This window comes from Saccopteryx leptura, chromosome 9 (assembly GCF_036850995.1).
Source record: "Saccopteryx leptura isolate mSacLep1 chromosome 9, mSacLep1_pri_phased_curated, whole genome shotgun sequence".
NCBI classification, from domain to species: domain Eukaryota; kingdom Metazoa; phylum Chordata; class Mammalia; order Chiroptera; family Emballonuridae; genus Saccopteryx; species Saccopteryx leptura.
The window spans coordinates 81522672-81537162 of NC_089511.1; the positions used below are offsets into that span (position 1 = coordinate 81522672).

General features: G+C 41.1%; 1 long non-coding RNA gene and 1 other non-coding gene across 2 annotated transcripts in view; one reads left to right on the forward strand and one right to left on the reverse strand.

Moving 5' to 3' along the window:
- LOC136380403 (uncharacterized) overlaps positions 1-14491 on the forward strand; it is a 142623-nt gene that overhangs the window by 38545 nt on the left and 89587 nt on the right. The gene's annotated exons all lie outside the window — the stretch shown is intronic.
- TRNAP-GGG (transfer RNA proline (anticodon GGG)) lies at positions 11251-11326 on the reverse strand. Its single transcript has one exon. It is a non-coding gene; the product is annotated as a tRNA-Pro (tRNA).

Sequence of the window (14491 nt, forward strand, 5' to 3'; positions counted from 1 at the left end):
CACTAACCTAAACAGGGAGGATTTCTCTGGTAACTGTGAATATAGAAACTGAGGCGGGCAAAGGGGGTGAATAGATTCAGGCCATGGCACAAACGGCTGAACCAGGCTGTGGCACGGATATCCAAGCCGAGGAAAAACTGATCCTGTGGCAACCCGGGCAATACAAGCTAACACTCGCGCCAAACCCAAACAAAGAAAGACAAGCGGGGCGGCCATTTTACCCGGTCTCCTGGTTGGTGCGCAGTTAGCGGGCGAGAGATTTCTTCCTAGGCCCCGAGAGTGGGTGCCCGTGTTGCCCCACGGAGAGGCAGGGTCAGAGGCCTTTCTGTGGGCTGAGGGCAGAGTCTCTGGGCAGCCCCAGCGCCCTGGGAAAGCCACGCACGGGAGGGAGTGAGAACTAATTCCAACGGTGGAAATTTTCCGTGCTGGTGGGGGTTTCACTCAGAGGGAAACGCGGCTGGCCTCATACCCGGGTTTGCGCGCGCAGATAGTGAATGAGAGATTCCTCCGAGTGCCTCGGCAGTGCGCGCCCGTGTTATCGCACAGAGGGGCAGAGTCAGGGGCCTTTGTGTGGGCCAAAGCAGAATCTCGGGCCACCCCAGCGCCTTGCAAAAGCCACACACGGGGACGGAGCGAGACTCAATTCCAACGCTGCAACTTTTCCCTGCAGTTGGGGGTTTCACTCAGAGCGTGAGACTGCTGGCCAGATATCCTGGTCTGCGCGCGCAGCCAGTGAGTGAGAGTTTCCTCCAAGCGCCCCGGAAGTGGGCGCCCGCCTGTGTTACCGGACAGAGTGGCAGACAGAACCAGAGGTCTTTGAGTGGGCGGAAAGCCCGCCTGATTATGCTAGCAGCTCTGACTGACTGAGCCTTACCCAGAGCCCTGTGCTGTGTGGAAATAGAGTGGGGAGTTGCCAGCTCTTTGAGCCTATTACTATCCAGGCAGAGGTAGCAGCAACCCCATAGCTGGATTATCAGGCTACTAATTGAGGAAGGAAAGACTAGGGGAAAGGCTCCAGGAACACGGACTCTCTCACTGTCGGAGCCTATAAATGCTAATAGCCTCGACTGCCAACGAGACTAAAGCACAATACATGACATTGCCATAGAGACTTATCAACTGCAAACCTCTACCTGAGCGTGCCAAAGGGGCAGAACCCGGGGTACAGAGTCACCGACCAGGAAGAGGGAGAGAAAAGAAAAAGCAAGAAGATAACCTATCAAAATCAAGAATAATCTGCAGACTTTATAACCTATCCCATTTTATTATATTTGTTCGTCTGTTTCTCTTATCTTCATTCTTGATACTTTTTTTCCTCCTCCAATTTGGCCGATTAACTCTCTGCCGGTCTTACTCTCTCCTCTCCTTGAACTACACTACCCATAAGTGTTACATCTCCCATTATCTTTTCTCTTCTCTTCCTTTCTCTCTATGAGGGTTGCACTCCAAAACCCTTAACTCTCTCTCTCTCTCTCTCTCTCCTTTCTTTTTTCTTCTATTAGTGGTTCCCTCTTTTTTTCTCTCTCTCTCTTTCTTTTCTCCCTCTATATTAGTTTCTTCCTTTCTCCTTTACATCTCCTCTCATTCAAACCTCAATAACAAACAAATTATCTTATCTGGGACTCAAACTTATATTTGTGGCATTTTGGGGGGGTTTTACTTCACCTTTTTAACTCACTAGCAGTGCTCCCATCCCTGACTCTCCATTTTATCTAGTTCTTGTTCCACTAAATACAATAGTAATTTTTTAATTTGTCTCCCCATTTTTCTGTTTTCCTCTTATTCCTCTCATCATAACTCTTAGACAACCAACACCTAAAAGCAAATCATTTTATTCTTGACCCAAATTTTTTCCTTATTTGCTTTTTGTGGGTCCATACGCTCTTTTTTTTTCTTTTTTCTTTTTTTTTCTTTTCTTTTTTCTTTTTTTTTTTTTTTTGCCCCTTTATTACTTTTCCCCAATTCAGGCCCTCCATCACAGGCATTGTTTGTTATAATTCACAGTTCACCACAAGATTTTCTCAAGAAAGAGGGGAGAGGAGAGGAGAGGAAAAAAGGAGGAGGGGAATAATTTCCTTTTTAAAAAAATTTTTATTTTATTTTATTTTTCTTTATTTCATTATTAATTTTTTTTAAAAAAAAACAACTATTTTTGATTTTTTATTTTTTTATTATTTTTTTTAACTTTTTATTCTTTATTAAATCTCATTAATACTATCAACAAAACCACCCTCAGATGCCATTAAGGAAGAGAAAATCGAATATCATGGATACAAAAGAAAGAGAGGTAACACAGCTAGATGAGGAAAAATCTATGGAGAAAAAATTTAATATATTGGAAACCTTGGAGCTAAATGACAGAGAATTCAAGATAGAAATCCTAAAAATCCTCCAAGATATACAAGAAAACACAGAAAGGCAATTTAGGGAGCTCAGAAAACAACTCAATGAACACAAAGAATATATGTCCAAGGAAATTGAAACTATAAAAACAAATCAAACAGAGATGAAAAACTCAATTCACGAGCTGAAAAACGAAGTAACAAGCTTAGCTAATAGAACAGGTCAGATAGAAGAGAGGATTAGTGAAATAGAAGACAAGCAACTTGAGGTACAGCAGAGAGAAGAAGAAAGATACTCAAAAATAAAAAAAAATGAGATAGCCCTACAAGAATTATCTGACTCCATCAAAAAGAATAACATAAGAATAATAGGTATAACAGAGGGAGAAGAGAGAGAAAATGGAATGGAGAACATACTCAAACAAATAATAGATGAGAACTTCCCAAGCCTGTGGAAAGAACTAAAGCCTCAAGTTCAAGAAGCAAACAGAACTCCGAGTTTTCTTAACCCCAACAAACCTACTCCAAGGCATATCTTAATGAAATTGACACAAACCAACAGCAAAGAAAAAATTCTCAAGGCAGCCAGGGAAAAGAAGAATACAACATATAAAGGAAGGCCCATTAGATTATCATCAGATTTCTCAGCAGAAACTCTACAAGCTAGAAGAGAGTGGACCCCAATATTTAAAGTCCTGAAAGAGAGGAACTTTCAGCCACGAATACTATACCCATCAAAGCTATCCTTCAAATATGAAGGAGAAATAAAAACATTCACAGATACAGAAAAGATGAGGGAATTTATCATCAGAAAATCCCCACTCCAGGAATTACTAAAGGGGGTTCTCCAATCAGATACAAAGAACAAAAAAAAAAAAAACAGAGCCACAAGTAAAAGCTCCAAGAAGAACACAATAAAACCAAATTTAAACTGTGACAACAACAAAAAGAAAGAGGGGGAGAAGATGGAGATTAACAGTAGCAAAGGACGATGGAGTGCAAAAGTACTCACAAAATAGTTCGCTACAATGAACAGGGTAGGGACCCTTTTCATTACTCAAAGGTAACCACCATTGAAAAAACCACCACAGAAGCACATGAGATAAAAAAGATAGCAACAGAGGAAAGATGTATGGAATACAACCAAATAAAAACAAAAGATAGAAAAATGAAAGAGAAGGATCAAACAAGACACAAAACTAACAGAAAGCAAGATATAAAATGGCAATAGGGAACTCACAAGTATCAATAATTACACTAAATGTAAACGGATTAAACTCACCAATAAAAAGGCACAGAGTAGCAGAATGGATTAAAAAAGAAAATCCAACTGTATGCTGCCTACAGGAAACTCATCTAAGTAACAAGGATAAAAACAAATTCAAAGTGAAAGGCTGGAAAACAATACTCCAAGCAAATAACATCCAAAAAAAAGCAGGTGTAGCAATACTCATAACGGATAATGCTGACTACAAGACAGGAAAAGTACTCAGAGACAAAAATGGCCATTTCATAATGGTTAAGGGGACACTGAATCAAGAAGACATAACAATTCTTAATATATATGCACCAAACCAAGGAGCACCAAAATATATAAGACAGCTACTTATTGATCTTAAAACGAAAACTGACAAAAACACAATCATACTTGGAGACCTCAATACACCGCTGACGGCTCTAGATCGGTCATCCAAACAGAGAATCAACAAAGACATAGTGGCCTTAAACAAAACACTAGAGCACCTGGATATGATAGACATCTACAGGACATTTCATCCCAAAGTGACTGAGTATACATTTTTCTCCAGTGTACATGGATCATTCTCAAGAATTGACCATATGTTGGGCCACAAAAACAACATCAGCAAATTCAGAAAAATTGAAGTTGTACCAAGCATATTTTCTGATCATAAAGCCTTGAAACTAGAATTCAACTGCAAAAAAGAAGAAAAAAATCCCACAAAAATGTGGAAACTAAACAACATACTTTTAAAAAATGAATGGGTCAAAGAAGAAATAAGTGAAGAGATCAAAAGATATATACAGACTAATGAAAATGACAATACGACATATCAGAATCTATGGGATGCAGCAAAAGCAGTAATAAGAGGGAAGTTCATATCACTTCAGGCAATGTGAACAAACAAGAGAGAGCCCAAGTGAACCACTTAACTTCCCACCTTAAGGAACTAGAAAAAGAAGAACAAAGACAACCCAAAACCAGCCGAAGAAAGGAGATAATAAAAATCAGAGCAGAAATAAATGAATTAGAGAACAGAAAAACTATAGAAAAAATTAATAGAACAAGGAGCTGGTTCTTTGAAAAGATCAACAAAATTGACAAACCCTTGGCAAGACTTACCAAGGAAAAAAGAGAAAGAACTCATATAAACAAAATCCAAAATGAAAGAGGAGAAATCACCACGGACACCGTAGATATACAAAGAATTATTGTAGAATACTATGAAAAACTTTATGCCACTAAATTCAACAACCTAGAAGAAATGGATAAATTCCTAGAACAATACAACCTTCCTAGACTGAGTCAAGAAGAAGCAGAAAGCCTAAACAGACCTATCAGTAAAGAAGAAATAGAAAAAACCATTAAAAACCTCCCCAAAAATAAAAGTCCAGGCCCTGACGGCTATACAAGCGAATTTTATCAAACATTCAAAGAAGACTTGGTTCCTATTCTACTCAAAGTCTTCCAAAAAATTGAAGAAGAAGCAATACTTCCAAACACATTTTATGAGGCCAACATAACCCTCATACCAAAACCAGGCAAGGATGGCACAAAAAAAGAAAACTACAGACCAATATCTCTAATGAATACAGATGCCAAAATACTAAACAAAATACTAGCAAATCGAATACAACAACATATTAAAAAAATAATACATCATGATCAAGTGGGATTCATCCCAGAATCTCAAGGATGGTTCAACATACATAAAACGGTTAACGTAATACACCATATCAACAAAACAAAGAACAAAAACCACATGATCTTATCAATAGACGCAGAAAAGGCTTTTGATAAAATACAACACAATTTTATGTTTAAGACTCTCAACAAAATGGGTATAGAAGGAAAATATGTCAACATGATAAAGGCCATATATGATAAACCATCAGCTAACATCATATTAAATGGCACTAAACTGAAGGCTTTCCCCCTTAAATCAGGAACAAGACAGGGTTGTCCACTCTCTCCACTCTTATTTAATGTGGTACTAGAAGTTCTAGCCAGAGCAATCAGACAAGACAAAGAAATAAAAGGCATCCATATCGGAAAAGAAGAAGTAAAGGTATCACTTTTTGCAGATGATATGATCCTATACATCGAAAACCCCAAAGAATCCACAAAAAGACTACTAGAAACAATAAGCCAATACAGTAAGGTCGCAGGATACAAAATTAACATACAGAAGTCAATAGCCTTTCTATATGCCAACTATGAAACAACTGAGAAGGAACTCAAAAGAATAATCCCCTTCACGATTGCAACAAAAGAAATAAAATACTTAGGAATAAACATAACAAAGAATGTAAAGGACTTATATAATGAAAACTATAAACCATTGTTAAGGGAAATTGAAAAAGATATAATGAGATGGAAGAATATACCTTGTTCTTGGCTAGGAAGAATAAATATAATCAAGATGGCTATATTACCCAAAGCAATATACAAATTTAATGCAATTCCCATCAAACTTCCAATGATGTTTTTTAAAGAAATAGAGCAAAAAATCATCAGATTTATATGGAACAATAAAAAACCCCGAATAGCCAAAGCAATCCTAAAGAAAAAGAATGAAGCTGGGGGCATTACAATACCTGACTTCAAACTATATTATAGGGCCACGACAATCAAAACAGCATGGTATTGGCAGAAAAATAGACAATCAGACCAATGGAACAGAATAGAAAGTCCAGAAATAAAACCACATATATATAGTCAAATAATTTTTGATAAAGGGGCCAACAACACACAATGGGAGAAAAGAAAGCCTCTTCAATAAATGGTGCTGGGAAAACTGGAAAGCCACATGCAAAAGAGTGAAACTGGACTACAGTCTCTCCCCCTGTACAAAAATTAACTCAAAATGGATCAAAGATCTAAACATAAGACCTGAAACAATAAAGTACATAGAAGAAGACATAGGTACTCAACTCATGGACCTGGGTTTTAAAGAGCATTTTATGAATTTGACTCCACAGGCAAGAGAAGTGAAGGCAAAAATTAATGAATGGGACTACATCAGACTAAGAAGTTTTTGCTCAGCAAGAGAAACTGAGAACAAAATAAACAGAAAGCCAACTAAATGGGAAATGATATTTTCAAACAACAGCTCAGATAAGGGCCTAATATCCAAAATATACAAAGAACTCATAAAACTCAACAACAAACAAACAAACAATCCAATAAAAAAATGGGAAGAGGATATGAATAGACACTTCTCCCAGGAAGAAATACAAATGGCCAACAGATATATGAAAAGATGCTCATCTTCTTTAGCTATTAGAGAAATGCAAATCAAAACGGCAATGAGATACCACCTCACACCTGTTCGATTAGCTGTTATTAGCAAGACAGGTAATAGCAAATGTTGGAGAGGCTGTGGAGAAAAAGGAACCCTCATACACTGTTGGTGGGAATGTAAAGTAGTACAACCATTATGGAAGAAAGTATGGTGGTTCCTCAAAAAACTGAAAATAGAACTACCTTATGACCCAGCAATCCCTCTACTGGGTATATATCCCAAAAACTCAGAAACATTGATACATAAAGACACATGCAGCCCCATGTTCATTGCAGCATTGTTCACAGTGGCCAGGACATGGAAACAAATAAAAAGCCCATCAATAGATGACTGGATAAAGAAGATGTGGCACATATACACTATGGAATACTACTCAGCCATAAGAAATGATGACATTGGATCATTTACAGCAAAATGGTGGGATCTTGATAACATGATACGAAGCGAAATAAGTAAATCAGAAAAAACCAGGAACTGTATTATTCCATACGTAGGTGGGACATAATAGTGAAACTAGGAGACATTGATAAGAGTGTGGTGGTTACGGGGGGGAGGGGGGAATGGGAGAGGGAAAGGGGTTGGGGAGGGGCACAAAGAAAACAAGATAGAAGGTGACAGAGGACAATCTGACTTTGGGTGGTGGGTATGCAACATAATTGAACGACAAGATAACCTGGACTTGTTATCTTTGAATATATATATCCTGATTTATTGATGTCACCCCATTAAAAAAATAAAATTATTATAAAAAAAAAAAAAAAAAAAAAAGAAATCATGGAAGATACAAACAAGTGAAAGAATATACCGTGCTCATGGTCAGGAAGAATAAACATCATTAAAATGTCTATATTACCCAAAGCAATTTATAAATTCAATGCAATATCAATTAAAATATCAATGACATACTTCAAAGATATAGAACACATACAGCTAGTGCTTGACTTATGACCACAATTGGTTCCGACAGACCAGTCTTAACATGATTTGGTCATAAGTTGAGTAGGCTATATGTACAGTACTGTGAAATAATGTTATAAAAATCTTTAAGTCATATTTTATCATAATTTTCTTCCATTAATTTACCAAGTCTGGGATAACAGTTGATAATTAATTTTTTTTTTTTTTACAGAGACAGGGAGTGAGTCAGAGAGAGGGATAGACAGGGACAGACAGACAGGAATGGAGAGAGATGAGAAGCATCAATCATTAGTTTTCCATTGCACGTTGCAACACCTTAGTTGTTCATTGACTGCTTTCTCATATGTGCCTTGACCGTGGGCCTTCAGCAGACCAAGTAACCCGTTGCTGGAGCCAGTGATCTTGGTTGGGTTCAAGCTGGTGGGCTTTTGCTCAAACGAGATCAGCCTGCGCTCAAGCTCGCGAGCTCGGGGTCTCGAACCTGGGTCCTCTGCATCCCAGTCCGGCGCTCTATCCACTGCGCCACCGCCTGGTCAGGCGGGATAACAGTTGAAATGGTGCACGCGCAGATGGTAGTGCTGCACTGTCATATACCCAGCTGGGTAACAGTTGCGCTGCCAGACATGGAGCAGTCGTGGCTAGCAATTGTGGTGGTAAATTGCATAGGTTGTAAGTCAATCAATACCTGTATTCCAAAAATTTATATGGAATCAAAAGAGAACATGAATAGCCTCAGCAATCTTGCAAAGGAAGAATAATGTGGGAGGTATCACACTTCTGGATATCAAGTTAGACTACAAGGTCATTGTACTCAAAACAGCCTGGTACTGGCATAAGAACAGGCATATAGATCAATTGAACAGAACAGAGAACCCAGAAATAAACCCACAGCTTTATGGACAATTGATATTTGACAAAGGAGGTAAGAGCATACAATGGAGTAAAGACAGCCTCTTTAATAAATGGTATTGGGAAAATTGGACATCTACCTGAAAAAAAAATGAAACTAGACCACCAACTTACACCATTCACAAAAATAAACTCAAATGGATAAAAGACTTAAATGTAAGCTGTGAAACCATAAGCATCTTAGAAGAAAACATAGGCAGTAAGCTCTCCAACATCTCTCGCAGCAGTATATTTGCTGATTTATCTCCATGGGCAAGTGAAACAGAAGACAGGATAAACAAATGGGACTATATCAAACTAAAAAGATTTGCACAGCTAAAGACAATAAGAACAGAGTAAAAAGACAAACTACACAAGGGGAGACCATATTTGACAATACGTCTGATAAAGGGTTAATAACCAAAATTTATAAAGAACTTGTAAAACTCAACACCAGGAAGACAAACAATCCAATCAAAACATGGGCAAAAGAAATGAATAGACACTTCTCCAAAGAGAACATACAGATGGCCAATAGGCATATGAAAAAATGCTCAACATCACTAGTCATTAGAGAAATGCAAATTAAACGCACAATGAGATATCACCTCGTACCAGTCAGAATGGTACTCATCAGCAAAACAACACAGAATAAGTGCTGATGAGGGTGTGGAGAAAAGGGAACCCTCTTGCACTGCTGGTGGGAATGCAGACTGGTGCAGCCACTGTGGAAAACAGTATGCAGACTCCTCAAGAAATTAAAAATCAAACTGCCTTTTGACCCAGCCTTCCCACTTTTAGGAATATACCCTAAGAACACCGTAGCACTGTTCCAAAAGGAGAAATGCACCCCCATGTTTATGGCAGCATTGTTCACAATAGTGAAGATCTAGAAACAGCCCAAGTGTTCATCGGTGGATGGGTGGATTAAAAAGCTTTGGTACATATATACTATGGAATACTACTCAGCCATAACAAATGGTGACATCGGATCATTTACAATAACGGATGGACCTTGATAACATTATACGGAGTGAAATAAGTAAATCAGAAAAAACTAAGAACTATATGATTGTATACATAGATGGGACATAAAAATGAGACTCAGAGACATGGACAAGAATGTGATGGTAACTGGACGGGGTGGAGAGGAAAGAGAGGGAGGGAGTGGGGAGAAGGGATGGGCACAAAGAAAACCAGATAGAAAACCAGACATACAGAAGACAATTTGACTTTGGGTGAGGGGTATGCAACATAATCAAATGTCAAAATAATCTGAAGATGTTTTCTCTGAACATATGTACCCTGATTTATCAATGTCACCCCATTAAAATTAATAAAAAAGAAAATTCCAGTGTGACTTTTATTATCTTCTTATAGTAAAAAAATACTAGAGCTTTGTTGAGGGAATAAACCCTGCCCCCAAGCCTTGCCTTGCAGACTGCAGCCTGACCAAATTAGCAAGTCTCTAGGATCCACATTTTTTTCTATTTAAATTTAAATGAGTGCTCTGTACAAGTTTCAATTAAATTAAAAAAATTTTTAGGGATAAAAGCATTTTATTTTTTCAATATTAAAGCCAGCATTTCCAATTTTTACATTCAAGAACTTAATTCAGGCCTTTAAAAACCACATTTAGACATTAAACAAAGACTTCAAAAACAAGAATTAGACAAATCAGAATGAAACCCAGGATTTCAAAGATTAGAAAGTTGCCTGCTTGATTTTTCTTAGGGCTATTTTTTAGAGGAAACTTAAGAAGAATAAAACCAAACAGAACTTTCTTCGAGAAATCTCGAGGCAGCCGCATGAAATTCTGTTTAGCTATATCCAAAAAGGAATTTCCTTTGTCTTCTTTCTGGACATGGAATAGAAAAGAAACAGTTTAGTGAAAGTCACAGAATAAGAGGAAAAAGCTATAATTTTCCCAAACTCTTAAGTCTTCTATTTACTCCTAAATTTTAACAGCCACTGTGTCTGGCAGCCAAAATCTTTCCACCTCAACTCCAGCCAAGTGACCGACTTAGCCTACCTGGGATGGGGAAGGCCTCCCTGTTAGCCTTTCTGCTCTTGCCCCTCAGCACCTTCCGGGGCTGGGCTGCAGGGGTAGAGCTGTGTCCCACCCATATGAAGGTCAGCCCGCCCTAGCACCATGGCTGTCCGGGCCTGCCGCACCCAGGAACCCCGTGGTGTCTGGAGCCTTGTATTTGGGGTGTGCCTTTCCCATCGCATACCTTTTGTTCTTTTTTTTTTTTTTTCCTGAAGCTGGAAACGGGGAGAGACAGTCAGACAGACTCCCGCATGCGCCTGACCGGGATCCACCCAGCACGCCCACCAGGGGGCGATGCTCTGCCCACCAGGGGGCAATGCTCTGCCCCTCCAGGGCGTCGCTCTGTTGTGACCAGAGCCACTCTAGTGCCTGGGGCAGAGGCCAAGGAGCCATCCCCAGTGCCTGGGCCATCTTTGCTCCAATGGAGCCTCGCTGCGGGAGGGGAAGAGAGAGTCAGAGAGGAAGGAAAGGGGGAGGGGTAGAGAAGCAGATGGGTGCCTCTCCTGTGTGCCCTGGCCAGGAATCGAACCCGGGACTTCTGCACCCCAGGCCGATGCTCTACCACTGAGCCAACTGGCCAGGGCCCCCACCGCATACCTTTTGTATGCGGATTCTGACTTGAGCCCTCTCTGGCTGCATTTGTGCCTTTTGCACCTTGCTGACCTGGGAAGCCACTGCTTCCGCTGCCACCTGCCCACTTCACCTCAGAGGCATGGGGTAGGACAAGCTGCAAGACTAGCAGGAATCCTAATCAGCGGACAGCCATGTTTGCACTGCTCTACTCGCTCTTGGCTCACTGCCCCACCTGGGGAGGCCAGCACTCTGCTTGTTGGAGCGGGGATTTCCAAGAATTTGAACTATAGATTCTGGAATCAGCCCAACAATCATAAAAATACCAGCAGAGGGCAGCAGAGGCCCAAAATTTAAAATGGCCACAATAACAATCTTCTCATCCTCTTCTGAGTCACTCTTAGACTTTTAAGTTTTTCTCATATTTGCATTCCTCTATTTCTACCTTACTCTAATTAAACAACTCCTCAACTAAAAACATTTGTACAAAAGGAAAAAAGTCCCTCACTTTTGACCCTATTTTTCTCATAGTTATTTACTCCTAAATTACTTTATTATTATACTTTCCCCCCTAAACTCTACTTAAAAGCTTTATTTTTTAAAAGCTTATCTACTTTGCATGCACACCTTTTGGGGGTTTCATTATTTTTTCTTTCCCTTGTTTGATACTCCACATTGGGCGCCAACTGTCACGAGCCAGCCACGACAAGTCTATTCCAGGGTCCTGAGCGGAGAAAAGGTACAAAATTGAATTAAAGATAGAGACTTTAAGATATATACATACAGAATGGGTTCTGGAGGATGCCATGGCCTGGCAACTGTCACTACTGTTCTGCCGCAGAAACATGGCTTCCCCCCAGAAAGACATCCATTTTTATTCCTGGTCAAACGTGGGCCATTAGTAATTCAATTAAGTTTCCAAGGCAACTCAAAGACAACCCCCACCATACTAGTCATTTACACTAATGAGAAACTAGCTTCCAATCCTTCCAGAGAACATGGGCAGGCAGATGGAGTACTGAAGCACAGCCCTTTGTTAACTTAATTAGGCAGGTGAGGTGGGGGATTGGGCCCACCACTCTGTCCCCTAGATATCCAAACTGCAAAATACCCTGTTTACTTTTCGGTCCCCAACATCAAACATCTATCTAGAGGGAAAGTGTTACATTTTGAAGTAGGCAACCTGGGGACTTGTTGGGCAGATAAAATATATTATGCTCACTTTGTTAAAGATGGCACTGCCCACATGGAAGCTGTCGCCCAGGTGATGTTAATGTGTGTTGGGGGTGGGCTGTGGGCAGGCAGAATCCTTGTAGCCTGGGGCTTGGTTTTAGGACTAAGCCTTTCCCACCCTTTTTGATGTGGGGTGGTACAATCCCATCATGCATCAGATAAGTGACTTTGTATTAGAGACTTCCCCTATTTTGTATATTGGATTAAAGGTTATGAATCTACACTATAAAGTGGGGGTAGAACGGAAGCTTGCTCTCTTGGTTCTTGAGATTAACATTAAAGAAAGCACAGCAGAGAGCAGAGAAAGGCCACATGGAGGAGGCAAGGAGAAGCGGCCAAGATAGCGGAGTGCTGAGTGAGAAGCCAGTTTGTGCAGAGTTTGTATCTGAGAGAAGGAAGGAGATGGGGAACAGAGGTGAATAAGGCTGGTGAGCTAGAAACCTTTGATTCTAGGAAACTTGGATAAGTCAGTAGCTTTGTGAGCACTGAATGTGAGTGGGTTTTGGAGCCCAGTGTGTGTTTTTACTTGCCTGCCGGGTGCAAGCTAGGATTAAAGAAGATGGCCCACCAGTTTTTGGCTCCGTTGTTTCTTTTTTTTTTTTTTGTATTTTTCCGAAGCTGGAAATGGGGAGAGACAGTCAGACAGACTCCCGCATGCGCCCGACCGGGATCCACCCGGCACGCCCACCAGGGGCCACGCTCTGCCCACCAGGGGGCGATGCTCTGCCCCTCCGGGGCGTCGCTCTGCCGCGACCAGAGCCACTCTAGCGCCTGGGGCAGAGGCCAAGGATCCATCCCCAGCGCCCGGGCCATCCTTGCTCCAATGGAGCCTTGGCTGCGGGAGGGGAAGAGAGAGACAGAGAGGAAGGAGGGGAGGGGGTAGAGAAGCAAATGGGCGCTTCTCCTATGTGCCCTGGCCGGGAATCGAACCCGGGTCCCCCGCACACCAGGCCGACGCTCTACTGCTGAGCCAACCGGCCAGGGCCTCCGTTGTTTCTTTACCAACTGTCCGAATCCAGTGCGAACCTGCATGGGCCGTGCTGCTGTGATGGTGGCCCTGACTACTGGCTTTGCAAGACTAACTAGACTTTTGGGCCTTTAAATTTACCTTTCAACATCACACAAACAATAGAGAAAATAAATTAAAAATTTAGGAGATCTAGAAAGTGGAGGACACATCCTCAAATTCTTGGGTGTGTGTGGGGGGCCTAGAAGGAAAGCAAAACTACAATACACCTTTTTTTTTTTTTTTTTTTTTTTTTAAGAGAGAGAGAACTGCTGACAGGAAAAGGGAGAGATGAGTAGCATCAACTTGTAGTTTTGTCACTTTAGTTGTTCATTAATTGCTTCTCATATGTGCCTTGCCTTGACTGGGGGGGGGGGGGGGTTCCAGCCCAGCCAGTGACCTTGGACTTCAAACCAGCAATCTTTGTACTCAAGCCAGTAACCCTGGAATTGTGTTGATGATCTCACGCTCAAGTCAGCAACCCCACACTCAAGCTGAGGAGTCTGACTCAAGTCAGATGAGCATGCACTCAAGCCAGCAACCTGGGGCTTTTGAACCTGGGTCCTCAGCATCCCAGGTCAACACTCTATCTACTGTGCCACCACTGGTAAGGCCATAGCACCAAATTCTTAATCTGTTTATTGTTGCCTTTTTCTTTTTAACTAAATGATCATTTTAATCAAATTGCCATGTTGATCAACTTACTTTTTTTTTTTTGTATTTTTCTGAAATTGGAAATGGGGAGGCAGTCAGACAGACTCCCACATGCACCCGCCTGGGATCCAGCTGGCATGCCCACCAGAGGGTGATGCTCTGCCCATCTGGGGCGTTGCTCTGTTGCAACCAGAGCCATTCTAGAACCTGAGGCAGAGGCCATAGAGCCATCCTCAGTGCCCAGGCCAACTTTGCTCCAATGGAGCCTTGGCTGTGGGAGGGGAAG